Genomic DNA, 15840 nt, shown 5'->3' on the forward strand with positions numbered 1-15840 from the left:
CTGCAAGGCAGCCCCCTGGCACGTTTGCAGAGGGGGAACTAATTCTTCTTGAAAACTGGGGGTCCCTCGGTGCCAACTAGCCCACCAGGAACCTCCAGTATGAGCCAGGGGGCTACGTTGCAAAGAGGTGTAAAAAGGGGAGTGGCCTCTCTACACGTCTCTGCAAGGCAGCCCCCTAGCGCATACTGGAGGTTCCTGGTGGGCTACTTGGCCCCCAGGGACCCCCAGTATTCAAGGGGAATTAGTTCCCCCTCTGTAAACGCACCAGGGGGCGCGTTTGCAGAGTGGTGCCTTAATTTTTTGGGGGGGGTGGGGGGTGGGGGGGGGAAAATCGGTAGGGTACGCGTACCCTAAGCGTATCCAGTGATTTAAAAAAATAATAATAATTTGGGGGGCTTTGGAGGTCATTGTGGGACCCCCTGAGCAGGCCTTGGCGGTCAGGAACCTCAAGTATTCGCCAGGGGGCTGCCTTGCCGAGAGGTGTAAAAGGGGCGTGGCCTCATTAAACCTCTCTGCAACGCAGCCCCCTGGCACGTTTGCAGAGGGGGAACTAATTCCTCTTGAATACTGAGGATCCCTGGGGGCCAACTAGTCCACCAGGAACCTCCAGTATGCGCCAGGGGGCTGCGTTGCAGAGAGGTGTAAAAAAGGGGCGTGCTCAGAAGGCTCCATAGACATCTGTTTGTTTCAGCACAGACACTTCCCGAGGTATGCATCCCTTCAGCCCCCAAGGAGCTTTACCAACATTTCCTGCAAAACTATGAAGTGAATGAGGTTCAGTACGATCTAATTTAAGGGTCACTGACTTGGATGACGATACCTGTGATGTCCCTTAAAACTAAAGTGATTAATGTAGTAGATGCTATTATGTTTATTTAATTGCCTAATTATGCTTTTTTGGTAGTGTTGCATTTTATAACTGTATTATGGTCTGATGCAAAGCCAGTTCTGCAGAGGAGATTAATAAAAATAAAAAGTCTGTAAAAAGAGTCATCTGCTGTGCTAATTAACATTCACATGCCAGGAGACTGGGTAAAAATGTAGGGAGGCAGCAGGAGTAAGAAAGGTAGGATTATTTGATATAACTTGGGCGTGTTTCGTTTTTCGGTGGCATATGATGCAGCTGCATCCGTCTGACACATCAATGATCAAAGCCTAAGAGAATGAGGCACGAAGTTGGCTGTCACTCAGAATATGACTAACTTTTGCCGCAGATGGTTCCCCTACTTCCCATGAGTTTGAATGTAGGAGGACAGCCTAAAATATTGAGAGACCACAAACATCTGAATATGGGAAAATCCCTTTATCCCCAAACAACTCTCTATGGGGATAAAAAGTCCATAAAGAAGCTTCCTTTAGAAGCACGGTGACAGAACTCCTGCAAGTAGAGCTTCCTTTTCAACCTTTGGATACGAAACAAAGTGCTGCTCCACCAGTTTTCTACAATGCTCTGATGACTAAGAGCATAAGTGGAAGCTTGGGTGGTAGATTAATCAGCTACCTTAAGGCTGTCGCTGGGAAATATTTGACATGGGTGGCCCTCAGTGTTTCATTCTTATCATACAAAGAGCCAGAAAACGTGATCATGTATTGTGACAGATCAGCTTACAGAAGCTTCAGGTGCAGGGAATTGTAATGCTAGAATTGACGAGAGGGAGCCACTAGCCGCAACAAAGAAAGTATGAGTACAGCTACTGCCAGTGGAAACAGTGATAGCAAGCCCAAATATTTGGGCTCTAGCAATTCATGCCATCAAAGGATTTTGTCACAACAATGATAAGGATGGATAACTTTGTAATTGCATATATATAACGCTTACCACCACTGACGAGGCACTGAGGCACTTTTCGGCAAGTAGCATGATACCCCGGAACACAAAATGTATTAGTGGTGAATTAGTATATGGAAACATGAAATTAATTTGAGCGGCAGACATGTGAGGCTGTTAGTTGGATAGAAGAGGGAAGAAACTAGAAAGTGTTCATTTGGAGATCATAGCAGTAGGAGGTGGTTTTGGATGACTAAAGGAGAGATGGAGGAGGGAAAAGTCTCTAGAAGTGGATTAGGGTGAGAGATGGGGTATCAGATTGGTCTAGGAGGGATACATGCAGGAAGGGTTTAGAAAGGTTTGTTTGGGAGATCTGAATAGTAAAAGAAGTTTGAGATAATGCAAGGAGGGAAGATTCTAGAAAGGGATATTATGGAGATCATAGTAGAAGAATGGGGTTTGGGGTGAATCAGAGTGGAGGCAGAGGATATACTGTGAGAGGAATAGGGTTAGTTATAGGGTAGTGCATTCGAGAGATTAGTGGAATGAGGCTGGGGAGGAGTCAGAGTAGAGGTAGAGGATATATTGGGAGTGGTATAGGGTTAGAAATTGGGTAATGCATCAGAGAAGTAGTAGAATGCGATTTGGGATGAGTCAAAGCAGAGGTACAGGATATATTGAAAGAGGGATAGGGTGAGATATAGGGTAGTGCATTGGAGATGCTGAATTAGGAGCAAAGTAATAAATATAAAGATACATAAGTACACAGAAGGTCTGTAAGTATAAGGAAGGTCATTTATCAAGATTGAAGTTGTATTCAATAAACTCAGAATTGCATGTGTTGCTGTACTTTAAGCTACTTGATTTGTTTTTAATTTTCCCTTGAATGATTCAATAGTGAAGCAATTGTAGATAGTTATGATAAAAAATCTGTGTTTATGCAGTGACCTATCAACATGTTAAACATAGAACAACATAACGATAAGTAATATGTACATTTGTCAAGCAGACCTAATGAATATTTATAAACATAATTGTAAACATTTATACAAAAGGAATAGACATATCCATATACATACATATAATCCAAATAACTGCTTATATACACCGGGATTTGCCGTACATTTATGTTTGAGTATGGTGGTTATGTGGGGTAGAGCCAACGCTTGCCTAGTCTTCTGAAGATACGATAGTCTATCAACAATTTATAAAATGTGGGGGTATTGATGCCCAGATTCCAGGATGTGAGAGTAACCATGCAAGCCTATTTGGCTATCCCTCGTAATAAGCGCCAAAAGACCAAAAAATGGTCTAAACTTAGCACCTTGGACTTTAGCTACCTTTCAGCAATTTCTAAACTTTATCTCTCTGATCAGTCTAAACGTTGTCTCCCCAGATCTTTGGACAAGGCAAAGTTGGAGATTAAAAGATGGCTTTACTGGACCTTAAATCAAATGATCCCTATTTTCTTTTTTTTTCTTTTTTTTTTTTTTTTTTTAAAACCTTTATTTGTAAAATGCACACTACACAGCGTCTGCCTACAACCCCACAGGGCCGGCCGCTATGACACATGAAAAGAGGATAACAAGGAGCTAATGAGGCAGAACGCCGTTAAAGCCGTCTCTAAGTACAGAGTATCGTGTGGAGCCGCGAACCATAGTAAGAGGATAGCAAAAGGTTTAATTTTATGATTTTGTCGAGTACAAATTATAGCGGTACAAGGAGAGTAGAGGCTAATAAATGACCAGGATAGCCATCATCATTGAAGGAACACTGAACCCCGACCCCAAAGGAAGCGAGGAAACGTAGAGAAAAAAGGAACAGAAGAAGAGAAAAAGAGAAAGAGGGCCATAGAAACAAAGAGAAACCATAAAACACAACCCATCCCCCCACCCTGCATACCAGCGGAAGGCCACGGCCCACCCCCCCCCCAATAGGCATGCCTGTCGCCCCGAGAGAACCCCCAAGTGGGAAAGAGAATACAGAGAGCGAGAAAAGACATCCCACTCCCCAACTCTCAGAAGAGGTGGGAGGAGGAGAATTCAACATACTCCCGGTCCCCACCAGCCCCGTAAACATCCCCCACCAAACGTATCATCAGCACAACAGTGGTTCCAAGTGGAACTTCAGGTGGGGAAATCATTTCCAAATCTGCGGATAGTCAGACAAAAGGCAAACCCTTCCTCACCCCAGCCCGTCGATGCGTCTATAACACTAAAGAAATCACCTAGCCCTGGCCCGATCTTGGGTGGCCCCATATATCCATCCCCGGTAAGAAGTCACAACCGCAGGAGAAAGGGATAAGGCAATACAACAAAGAGCCCGCCTAACCCTAGCCCGATCCCAGATGTCCCCCGGGACCAACCCCTCGTCAAATATCAATCCCCTTCACAACTAAGGGACGAGATGGAAGTAAAGAGACGGGGAAGAGTATAACGAGAGGAGGAGCAACTCTAAACGATCCCAGCCCCGCAGCCGAAATCACGACCCCCACCCTGTTCATGACAGCAAAGAAGGGAATAGCAAGCAAGGACAGTTGGGGAAAGACAATTCGCAAAGCGTGACTTGAACAGTTGCATTAACAGTGATAGTCTCAGCTCAACCAGCCAATCAACCGACAACAAAGGAGAGCAATCTAGCCCTGGCCCGATCTCGGATACGTCCCCAAATGGAGTTCCTGGAGAAAGCCCGCCCCCCCTGAGAACAAGGGACAACATGGCCGCATAGAGAAGGAGAGTAAAGTGGAAGCACAAAATGGCCGTCGAATATCACCATACTGTCCTTTGTCCTTCATAAGTTGTTTCCCTAGTCCATCTGGAAGGTACAGGCTCCTCAGCGTAGCGGGTGAAGGGCACGAGGGAAACTCCATTGGAAGGGCCGGAGGCTGCATTTCCAGGTCTTCAGTCAATAACAATGTTTCAGGCAACAATGTGGCCGACCCCGGAGACAGGGGAAACAAAATATCACAGGCGAGTCCACCGGGCGGCCGGTGATGAGCGAAGGTAGAAGCAGAAGCAGTCAAATCACCTCCGCGGGCAAAAAGAAACATTGTATCCTCAGCAAAGTTTAATGGAGACAGTTCCAATGATAGCTGGTTCCCAACATCGCGCTCCTGTCGTAGATCAGGCACCATGTTGTCTATGCAGTCGCTTATTACCCGGAAATCCATGTACATTTTCGAGCAAAAGTCAGACAGGGCGGCCAGGATAGATCCGTTAGAGAGTCGTAATTGTAGCCCCTCGTCATCAAACTCCGGGGGAAGCGTTGGCGAGCAGTCTCCCAGCTCGAGCAGGGTGTCCCAGGCAGCAGACCGGGACGGGCACTCTCTCACGTTCCCCGAGGCACCAGATAGAGCCATGTTGGTATGGCCACGGAGTAGCCGCCGAGGCGGGTGCGGCATGAACAGGCAGCAATACAAGTCTCACTGCCAACACAAATGATTCCGGTCGGGCTCTCGAGACTGAGAGCCCTACAGCTTCATGCCGTAGCACCAGGATAGGGAAACATTCAGCCGATGCTCGCCAAACATGGCCGTGTAATCTATTCCGCTCGCACTCCGCCTCGGAGAAAGACGCCGTACCTGGAGAGCAGCTCTTCACGGCGATCACACACAGGGCACAGCTCGCATTATTCCGTGGCAGGCAGCGCAGTCAGGGTTCCGTCCCGGGAGGATGGCGCCACCTTTACGACCTCGGTGTCGCACGGGAACCCCGGCCATCACCAAGCCTCCCAGACTCGGAGACGGACGGCGGTTCAGCACGGGGCCAGGGCTAAAAATCCTTGCGCATCTATCTCCGGCTGCCGGGCGAGTAGAGAAGCCTGGGAACGACGCTGCAGATCAGCACAGCATAGCGGACGTTCCGCCGCCACAAACCACCAGGATAGGGATCAGGATAGTAGCGCGGAGGAAGAGAGCTGGTGGAGCCGGGAGCTCACACGTCTGCTCAAGTCGCCATCTTGGCTCCTCCCCAATGATCCCTATTTTCAATGATCCCAAAAAACTTCTACACTTCTGGAACCATGGTTTGATGCCAGCCTTTTGGCACCAGAAACAGTGTACAATTATGAGACACAATTTGCGTAAATCCTAGACGGACAAATCACAGGGCCATCAAGATGGTGCAGATGGCATTTATTGCTCAGAAAATGTAAGTGGCCCTAATCGTATTTGCTACTGTAAAAACGTTTATGGGCTATAATTTAAAGCACCCCTACTACCTCCTAAACCCACAGTTTGCAATGAATTTGCCCATTCGTTTTTTTTTTTTTTAAATAAAGCCAGCAAGATTTTTTCCTCCTTCCCAGATAGGACACTTTTGGTCAGTAGCCAGAGCACTTTGGCTAAAATGATCTTGTAGACAAGATTGCAGGGAAGGTATTAGACAATTTCCAGGTGTTCAACCTTGGCTGATCTTTCTAAAGTAGCCAACCGTATTAAATTGAACTATCCAGCCTCATTCTCAAAGCTGCCTCAGTGGTCAATTTTCCGGCAATGTTTGAGCTTCTAAATCTGTCCATCGCTAAATATAGCATTCTGTCTGCCTAGAAGCATACAATAGTGAAACTCCTGCTTAAAAAAGCCAAGGTAGATGCCTCCAAAGTTGAAACTATCAGCCAATCTCCCTATTGTCATTTTCCATGAAGTTGCAGGAAACATTTAATAATAAGCAACTATCTATGTCGCCAATAACCACCTGCATGCCCGCCCAATCAGGTGTTTGACCTCTTCACAGCACCAAGACTGCTTGTTGGCAGTCTTAAAAGAGACTAGGTCTTGTTTGATTGGTACAGAATGAGACTTACTCCTGAATGGACCTCTTGTCTAACTAGCACTTTAGTTACTTATTAGGGGTGGCGCTTTAGTATAACTGTTTCTCCCATCCTATTGTTCATGTCACTTTGCTTCATCCAAAGCTTAAAAAGACACCCTAGCAGTCTGGTGCACTATGCAATCATTTTGAATGATGGATTTTCTGATTAATATTAACATGTTAATAATAAACTGAAGTACCTGAGGCCAATTTCTATCTCTACATGGGTTTACCCCATTTTGGTTTAATTTTCAGCCTATTTGCTTAGCACCATGACAAACAAAATGCCAAAGCATGAACAACACAAGACTACCCCAGTCTTGCCGACTGGAAACAAAGGGCCCGATTCACAGAACTAACTTAAGACAAAATCCTAAACTTACTACTTTTGGTATTCACAGAAGTTAGGATTTTGTCATAAGTTTGTCTTAAGACAGGCTTAAGACAGACTTAAGACAGAATCCTAACTTAAGTCTGTCTTAAGACAAAATCCTAACTTCTGTGAATACCAAAAGTAGTAAGTTTAGGATTTTGTCTTAAGTTAGTTCCGTGAATCGGGCCCAAAGCACCTCCTGGAGAAAGCGTGTGGCAAGAAGGCCACCACTACTAAGGTGTTGCACCAGATTATGTGGGAATGGCCACTTAATTTGTTCTCAAGTTCACAATGCTTTTTAGCACAAGATACATAGACCGCCGTAGGACAGTAAAAACTCACAACAAAACATACTAATGTAATCCACTTTAAAGCAGGACCAACCTTAATTTCAAAGCAAAAACCAAGTCTAAGCACTAAGCATGTAGCCAGATGTGCACAGTACCATGGAGGTTGCTGTGCTTTAATGCATGCTGACGGAGGCCAATTTCACAAATCCAATGGCAACGGTCACCAGTATTTTTTTCACTGCTTGGCTATAACTTTCAGCACCTGGTTAACACTTTCAGTGCACCATCATAAGCCAATTAAAAAATGTTAAGCCTAGTGCAGCGGCTCAGAAGGTGTGGTCTGGTGATCCCTGGGGGTCCGTGATACCTACTCAGGGGTCCATCAATGTTTAGTAAATTAAATATTAACAGATTGATCAACAGTATATAACTAAATGAGCAAAATATAACATTGGAGAAAACTATATGTGCAGGAATTTTAAATTAGAGGGTAACATTTAAGTTTGCATCATCAGATTGATTCATGGGAGCAGACCAGTGCATTGTGAATTAAATAGGTCACTGTTTGTGCATTTGTTTGATAAATGCTTGTTTTTGTACAATTATGTTAAAATCATTAAAAATACTTAGGCTTGTGTCCCTGGCTTCCTAATGACTCAGTGGAAGTCCCTGGATTCCAGTAAAAATAAGTGGGGGTTGACAGAAGCCAAAAGGTTGAGAACCACTGACCTAGTGTATTAAAAGACAATACATTTTAAATTAATAAAAGAAGTGCTGTAAGCCTGCACACCAAGAAACGACATGCAGACCTTAAACAAGGACTAATTCTGCTCTAAATGGAATACATTTGTACACTTATTAAATTAGAAAATAAGTGAAATTTAATTAGCATAGACTTATCACTCTGTCCGGGGTATCGCCAAAGCCGCCAGACATTCCCAAGTCACTCCAGCCAAACTCTCTCTTAAATCCTGCACCATCTCCTCGTTCAACATCAGGTAATCTTATGATAGTAAGTGTAACATTTTACAATGATGTGTATGTACAAACAAGGGTTGGAATGCACTGGTTAGCGCTATTGAGGAAGTAAATGTGATTCAGGGGAATTCTGTATGGACCACATAATGAAATTAGAAAAAGAGAAAGATTAATGTAGTAAGTCACTGTGAGATATCAGCATCAATAGAGTAAGACGTTGAGGTGACGGCTAACGGGATTCACTTCTACCATAATTTAAGAAACAAGCTTAAGAAAAATAGTCCACCTGCATACATGCCAACATTTTGACATACTAAAGAAGGAGATCAAAAAGAAAAATCGAGGAACTGTAATTTCCACACATACTTTACTTTAAGCAGAGGCAATTTCAGACAGGAGATTGCTAAAATAAGGAGGTTTTACCTTAAAAATTGTGAGTTCCCCCCCTGGATCAAGTCTTTTGGCATGCATGTCAGTTCCTACCTTGAAAAGCATTACCAGTAATGAGTATAGAACTTGAGTGCTTTAAGAGACGGGTGTCAAACGTAATCCTGCCTTGCTATGAGGAGTGAAAAATATGGGGCTTGGAAGACGTAAACGAAAGGAATAAGCGGGTTTGAGTGCCTATATGCTCCGAAGAAAGTAGTTGATGTAATATGCAAAACATACAAAAAGCAAATTGGGAGTTGTGACACCGCTACACAGCACAGGCATATACTATTTATTTTGCAAAAGGGGTGCACACTCCATGGGGTCCTATAGCCATTAAAACCCCCATTGCCTCTAAAGTATTTAGTCCAATAGAGGGAAGGCAGTTCCAGTGTTCACTAGGATTCCGACCTGTTTGAGTAGAGGGCCAACAAAACGAATTCTGTATTATTGTCCATCGATCTGTTTATTGAATTTCTAAAACAAAATTGGTGGAAATTTGATGATGAGGAAATAAAGGAATTTTTAAAAAAATGTCTGGCCTGGATATTTCGCTCATTTCAATTAACTAATAGAGGAATATTTCCTGGCCATCACCAAAGAATTATTTTTGTTGGACCTCTGCTCAAACAGTAAGGAATACTATTGAACATCGGCGCTACTTTTCCTCCATTGGACAAAATATTTTGGATGTAATATGCATTCAAGTCACTGGTTAAGGAAGCCTAAGTTTTCTGAAATATAGAGTGTGGCCGAAGTCTAAATAAAAATGGTTGAGCTGACTGACGGTACAACATTAGGCAGGTGGTTTGAACAAAGAAGTGAGTGTCAAGAACTGATTCGGGTATGGGAGATAAACAGGCCCAGCTTCAGGAATTTTTGAGTGGGCCAAGGGCGCATTCGGGTGGGCCACTGCGGGCCCAATTTGACGCTTCTGGAGGTAGCCTACAAGCCCTGATTACATCATAAATACTTGAAAACAGGCAGCCTGATACAACGGATTGCTTCTGTGTGTACGCAGAGCATGTGGAGAGTTATTTGAAAGACCAAGGTTTGGACCGAACTGTAAACACTCGAATTCCAGCAGGCCAGGCTTCAAAACAAGAACTTGAATGCTAAGCGTATTATAAAGCGTTCAAGATTAAGGAGGTCCCGATTACTAAACGAAAGCCTCGACATCAGTGCCACTCATTGCTCCAAAGCACCTCCCCCTCATGACCTCCTCCTCGGATTCCCTCATTGCCATCCTCCAACACTGCCCTTCCTCTCTCCGTAGCCTCTTCCCCTCATGACCTCCTCCTCAGACTCCCTCCCTACTACCTTCCACTGGTGCCCCTTATCACCCCAAAGCCCCTCCCCATGATCTCCTCCTTAGACACCCTCCCTACCACCCTCCACCGGTGCCCCTCATCACCCCAAAGCCCCTCCCCATGACCTCCTCCTCAGACTCCCACACAAACAACCTCCACCAGTGCCCCTCATCTCTCCCATGACATCCTCCTCAGATTCCCTCATTGCCACCCTCCAACAGTGCCCATCATCTCTCCGTAGCCCCTCGCTCGTATGCATTTTATTTGTTGTATAGCGCTACTCGCAGTGTAAGGTGTCACAGTACTTTACATCACGCACACATTATGCAGAGACCATGAATCATACAAGTATGTAAATCATCCTCTAGGGAATGTCACATAAGCTAATGAGGATTACCAGGTGAAGGAATCACAGGTCATCCATACTGCTGGGCAATAGGTTTTAAGATGGTTAGGTCTGGAGAAGCACAAACACAGGATTTAAAGCATACCCCAGTGGTTGGGGGTTGGCTTCACTGATTAGAACGTATAATGCCCAAACAAACTCTTTATTGCAACATTAGACTCATGAAAGACTGGGAAAATGTGAACTAACTAACAATAAAAAAAATATCCAATTATACCATTCTGGATTGAATGCAGGTCTTTGATGACAGTCCATAGGTCACTGTCCTATGTTAGGGTTGTAACTTCTGAACTGCAAGTAATCAAAGGATCTCTTGTGACAAAGGCAGTAACCCACTGAGCAATCCACGTTAACTACAGTTTTTCTGCATTTGAAAACTACAAACAGACAAAAGATTGCGCTCCTGCAGGATCATTCATCCCCAGAGTTATCTGGACATTTTAATAATTGTCGTGCCTCCTTGGCTGAATAAGTCATGATAATGATACTTATGATTTAAACAAACAATTTAAATAAAATATACACAGCACACAAAGTATGTCTTGCTCACAGATGAAAAAAAAACCTTCGCCTTCGCCATGCCCCTATTGTACCTGCACGAGTGGGCGGGGACACAGCCCACCTTTCTAATAGGAGATGCAGATAGGTGATTGGGGGAGCGAGTCCAGGCCCAATCACGCAACTCCTACAGAAAGAAGGAAAATAACGTTCAGAGAACGTTTTAAATAGCAGTGGCCATTTTCTGTAGGCCTTGCTGATGTCGCTGCCAGGGCCAAGGTTCATGTTTGGGTGGGCCAGGCCCACCTGAACCACCCTCTAGAACCGGGCCTGGAGATAAAGGTGAGGATTCATAAGATGCGGAGGCATCGAATATAAATTGGAAAGCATTAGCAGACTGCAAACGAGTGAATACAAGCTACCAACCGGATAAGTGCAGGTGGTGAAATTTGCATGAAAACTAATGCCATTTTAATTTTGTAAGAAGATCTGTGAAACTGCATAATTACCTGGAAACCTGCATAACATATCAGGCGTTGCGATTGTCTTTAGTTGTTGACTCCAGGGCACGAGTCGGGGGTACACGCGGGTGGACGGTGGCCACTCCCCATTTTCAAAGGGTGAACTCCGTCCAACCTGCCAAGAGGTTGGGCCCCACTAAATAATGGGCTAAACTCTTCCTGGTGTAATTTCCAAATGCCGGACACTTTCAGTAGCGCCTGCACGTTGTCTGCTTTCCATCTGCAACAATGTACAGGCAGGAGAGGGTGTTCTTATTTAAGACTCCTGCTGGGCCCATAACAAAGGGTGAATTTGAGGGGTCATCAGGCCTTCTTTGGTTTGAGTCTCCTGGCTGGGAGCAGCCTGGAGCTTCACACCTAGAAGCAAATGCAGCAGAGGTGAAACAAAGGTTAGCACTTCACACATACTTAAGAGGCAGCTTTTCACTTTGTTCAGTCCCCATTTACTAGATATGCATGCACTGTTAGAATGTCATAGTTAGTCTCTCCCAGTATTTACACAAAATAAAAGTAATTTATATAGCGCTTACTACCCCTGAGGAGGCGTTGAAATAATTCAAGTACCATTATTGTTTCTTGTGTAGCGCTACTCATCCCAAAGCACAGTGTCAGAGCACTTTACATAACATGTACGTAGTAAAGTCGTGCCTTGTGATGCCCCTATGATGTAAATTCCTGTGATGCCACATGTAATGTGATGTCATGTGCCGTGATGTCACGCCCCGTGGTTTCACTTGCATACTGTCTAACTAGGTTAGTCCCCCAACTTTTGTTTTTTATAGGATTGTGCCCTGGTTGAATCTGTTAGGATTTCTGCAAAGGGTATGTGTGGGGAACATATACCATTTTACACAGCCGAAATACATTGGATTGTTCGGGGTGTTCTTTTGAGGCTATCTACACGGTTACGCATTCTGTGCCATTTCTCTGGATTTCTAATTAGAGTGAAATCGTGATATCAGTTGGAGACCGGACGGCGACGAAATCGTAGGAAACGTGGACAGACACAAAGCACAAAGCAGATCATATAAAAAGGAAACGATATAAAAATAACTAATAATGTTATTTTCCAAGAGTCGACTGAAATCGGAGGTGGCCAAGTTCGCCAACGTATACTTTAAAACGAAAACAAAACGAATGCTTCCTTTCAAATACGCTTCTGTGGGCTACTGCAAATTCCTGACAGCACCCGCATGCGCCTAAATCCCTGGTCGGAAAGTTCATTAATGGCGCCAGTTGGGTGTAAACAAAAACTTGAAGTACCTTCCGTTTACTACTCCCTGCTGTAAATACGTGCAGAGTGTGTGTGTGTGTGGGGGGGGGGGCAGCAGCCCAGCTAACCTAGCAGGGAAGGCACAGAGCGCAGTGAGCGTCCCCCCCCCCATTTGACAGGCTACTTTAGTTGTGACAGTCGCACCACACTCACCTCACTTGTAACAGAGGAGAACTTCAGGAACCAAGATTGTACGGCACAAAAGCACCACGTAATTGGGCGCTAAGGAGTACTCTGTTACGACCGCAAAGGAGGCGGGAGCTAAGTCCAAGGTGGGTTCCGCAGCGCTCTCTAACAATTGGTAGAAGGAAAGGACGGGGATCCCAGAAAGTGACGTCACAGATATGACCGCTAGCGATTGCTCACGTTTATTCAGCCAATCCTAAGGAACAATACAGTCTCGGGCAGCTCACAGCCAATAAACAACAGGCGAAGCTCTCCAGCCAATGCACATAAGAGTTTTCGTAACCAATCCAACACCCCCACACTTTCTCACCATTCAATAACTTTCCGCCAACGTGTTGTTATTATAAGTTGTGCGAGCTGCCTAGTTTCATCGCTACTAACTTTAATGGCGATGTTGGAACGAAAATAGGCAAGTATGTACACGTCATGGAAATGAGATCCGTACAGTAAAGCCAATCACTGCTAGTTCCATACTCAATATACATACATGCCAACAATCCTGATCCTGCAGCAGCACACGTACTTTTTTTGCAGCTCTATATAGCGCGAAAACGACTCAAAGGCATTGGAGCACTTAATATGAGCAGAAATTGCATTACACAAGGACACGTTCATTTTTATTTTTTTGGTAGGCACGGGGAGATATAGGGACCGATTTGCCCAGAATCACAGGATGCTGAGGCGAGGCCAAATCTCAAACCTGGTTCCCCAGCTCCAACGTCAGCAGGTCTGGCTGTGAGGCTACATCCTCTCCCCTACACCAGATACACCGCATGCAGACCACAATAGAAGTCAATGAGAGAAATACATTCTCCTGATTATTTTTAAACAAATCTCCCACTTTCCTCTTCCAAAATGTTGGCATGTATGAATATGGCAGTAAGGGTTGGAGCCCATTCCAAGCATGTGACAAGTCACTCTGGCATGTGTCGCAGCATGTCATAGATTTCTGACCTAACTGCAGATAATGCTAGTTGGTGATTTCCAAAGGACTATCTTTCAGTTCGGTAAAATACAGAGAAAAACAAAATAGACATGCTTTAGCTAAGCCAATAGATCTTGCATTTGAGTCCTTATAAGTATTTTGCCATGCAGCACACTATCCTGGGTGCTACAACAACTACTGTTACTTCAAGTACCTCTGGTGAATGGCCACACACACTCAAGGATGGATTTTTATACTAATTAATGAAAATACGATAGTCTCTTTACATTTTTTTTAGAAGTATTTTTTAACAAAGAAGCTTTGACACTAATAGGCTCAATATAGCACTGCATTGAGAAATAGTTAAAGTATTTTTTTTGTACAACTGGTAGTCTGAACTTATATATGTGAGTGAACCGATGCATTATGTAAGGATGATGTAATAGATGTGTGAAAGTATATATAGCATTACGAGAGAATTGTGCTGTAACTTGTGGAGCTCTGGGACTGTTAATGCATTGCATTACATACAACTTTGTGTAAAGGTGCACCATCATAATGAATGAAATCTATATTAATTTATCATCAGAACACTGGTTTACTGGAGAAGTGGATAAGAACTGGGAGTGGGTGCACAGCGCCAAGCCTCTCTCTTTGCACTATGCGCCCTGCCAATGTAGTTAGTGTGAAGTAGGTGGATTGTATGCAGGACGGAAGTAGGATGGTGGTAGTTATCTGCAGTACAGGAGCCTCTGGTAGGAAATGTGTTCATGCCAGAAGCTTCTGGAAAGTACTAAATTCATCCAGCTGTGACATTCTTTGTCGGTTTTACATGTTACAGCAGAACGGGGGAGATGACGCGGGACACTTTGGTTGAAAGTAAGCCGGAAAAGATACACATTTGCAGTTGTATTGCATGATAATTACATTAATATAGCGCTCAAATCTCCCGGTGAGGTGAAGCGTGAAGGAAAAACAACCAAGCACTATGAGTGTATACTACCTACACAAGATTGCAGACATGCCATGGCCACGTGTGCTCCTCGAACAAAAAGGAGTTGTTTCCAAGAAAGTTTAAGGGATAGCCCACAGGGTGAATGCACCAGCTACAAAGTTTTGTGAATCACATGTGTAACAAGTTGAAATCAGATGTCCACTCAACTTTATATCTCTATTGTCGATAAATGGAGCAATATTTAGGAGAATGTTATTAACATTACGAAGGGCTACTAGAGGAAGAACAAGATTTATGTAACATTATTTATTTTATTTTTATTTTAAAAGTTTTATATAGTGCTAGCTTGACCCGTAAGTATCAGAGCGCTTTACCTACACACAGTAAACAGCAGAAGGATATTACATTACATAGTAGGCAGTAAGGAAGCAAACCACAGAAAAGTAATACAGCATGGGAAATAAATATGCATTGGAGCGGAGGGGGAGAGCGCAATAAAAGAAAAAGGCGAGAGCGACATAGCCCGGTCACCGCTATTGTTGAATGTCCAGAGAGAGGGGAGACAACTCGGATAAGGAAAACTAGGTTAGTTGACGTTGGTCATGAAAGTATTTGTTTAGGAGATGGAGTTTCAGGTCCCTTTTGAAACAGGAGAAGGAGAGGTTGCATCTGAGGACTCCAGGGAGAGCGTTCCATATTCTGGGCGCGTTGCCAGAAAACGATCGGTATTGGGTGGTTTTCTTTTTCAATTTCGGAGGAATAAAAAGGAGTGAGTTGGAGATTCTTAGTGTTCTGGATTGACCTGCTCTACTCAGTTTGTTATTTAAGTAGTTGGGGTCATGAGAGTGAAGGGTTTTGTGTGTGATGCAGGCCAGTTTATAAATACATCTCCCTTCCATGGGAAGCCAATTGAGAGCTAGAGTGATGTGTTCAAATCTTTTAACTCCAGATACAAGTCGAGCAGACATGTTCAGCACTGCTTTTAGAGGGGCTAGGTGAGCTTTTGGAGTCCTTGTAATGATGGCGTTCCCGTAGTCGATTTTAGAGAGAACTTCAAGGAGCTATATCAATAGGTCCCATTGCAGGGAGTCCATTGACAGAGAGGAGGCAAGAAAAG

The 15840-nt window shown here is 44.2% G+C and overlaps 1 protein-coding gene across 6 annotated transcripts in view; it reads right to left on the reverse strand.

Moving 5' to 3' along the window:
• Nucleotides 1–13000, reverse strand: part of LYSMD3 (LysM domain containing 3) — an 82745-nt gene extending 69745 nt beyond the window's left edge. For 3 of the 6 annotated variants that reach the window (XM_086960907.1, XM_086960905.1, XM_086960906.1), the window contains exons 1-2: nt 12811–12969; nt 11373–11741 (exon numbers count right to left, since the gene is read on the reverse strand). The gene's annotated coding sequence lies outside the window, so the exon portion shown is untranslated. Of the gene's footprint in view, nt 1–11372; nt 11742–12810 lie in introns of all 6 variants that reach the window. The other 3 variants (XM_086960908.1, XM_086960909.1, XM_086960904.1) reach the window with 2 other exon arrangements.
• Nucleotides 13001–15840: the final 2840 nt, after the last annotated feature.

This window comes from Lissotriton vulgaris, chromosome 3_1 (assembly GCF_964263255.1).
Source record: "Lissotriton vulgaris chromosome 3_1, aLisVul1.2, whole genome shotgun sequence".
In the NCBI taxonomy this organism is placed as follows: Eukaryota; Metazoa; Chordata; class Amphibia; order Caudata; family Salamandridae; genus Lissotriton; species Lissotriton vulgaris.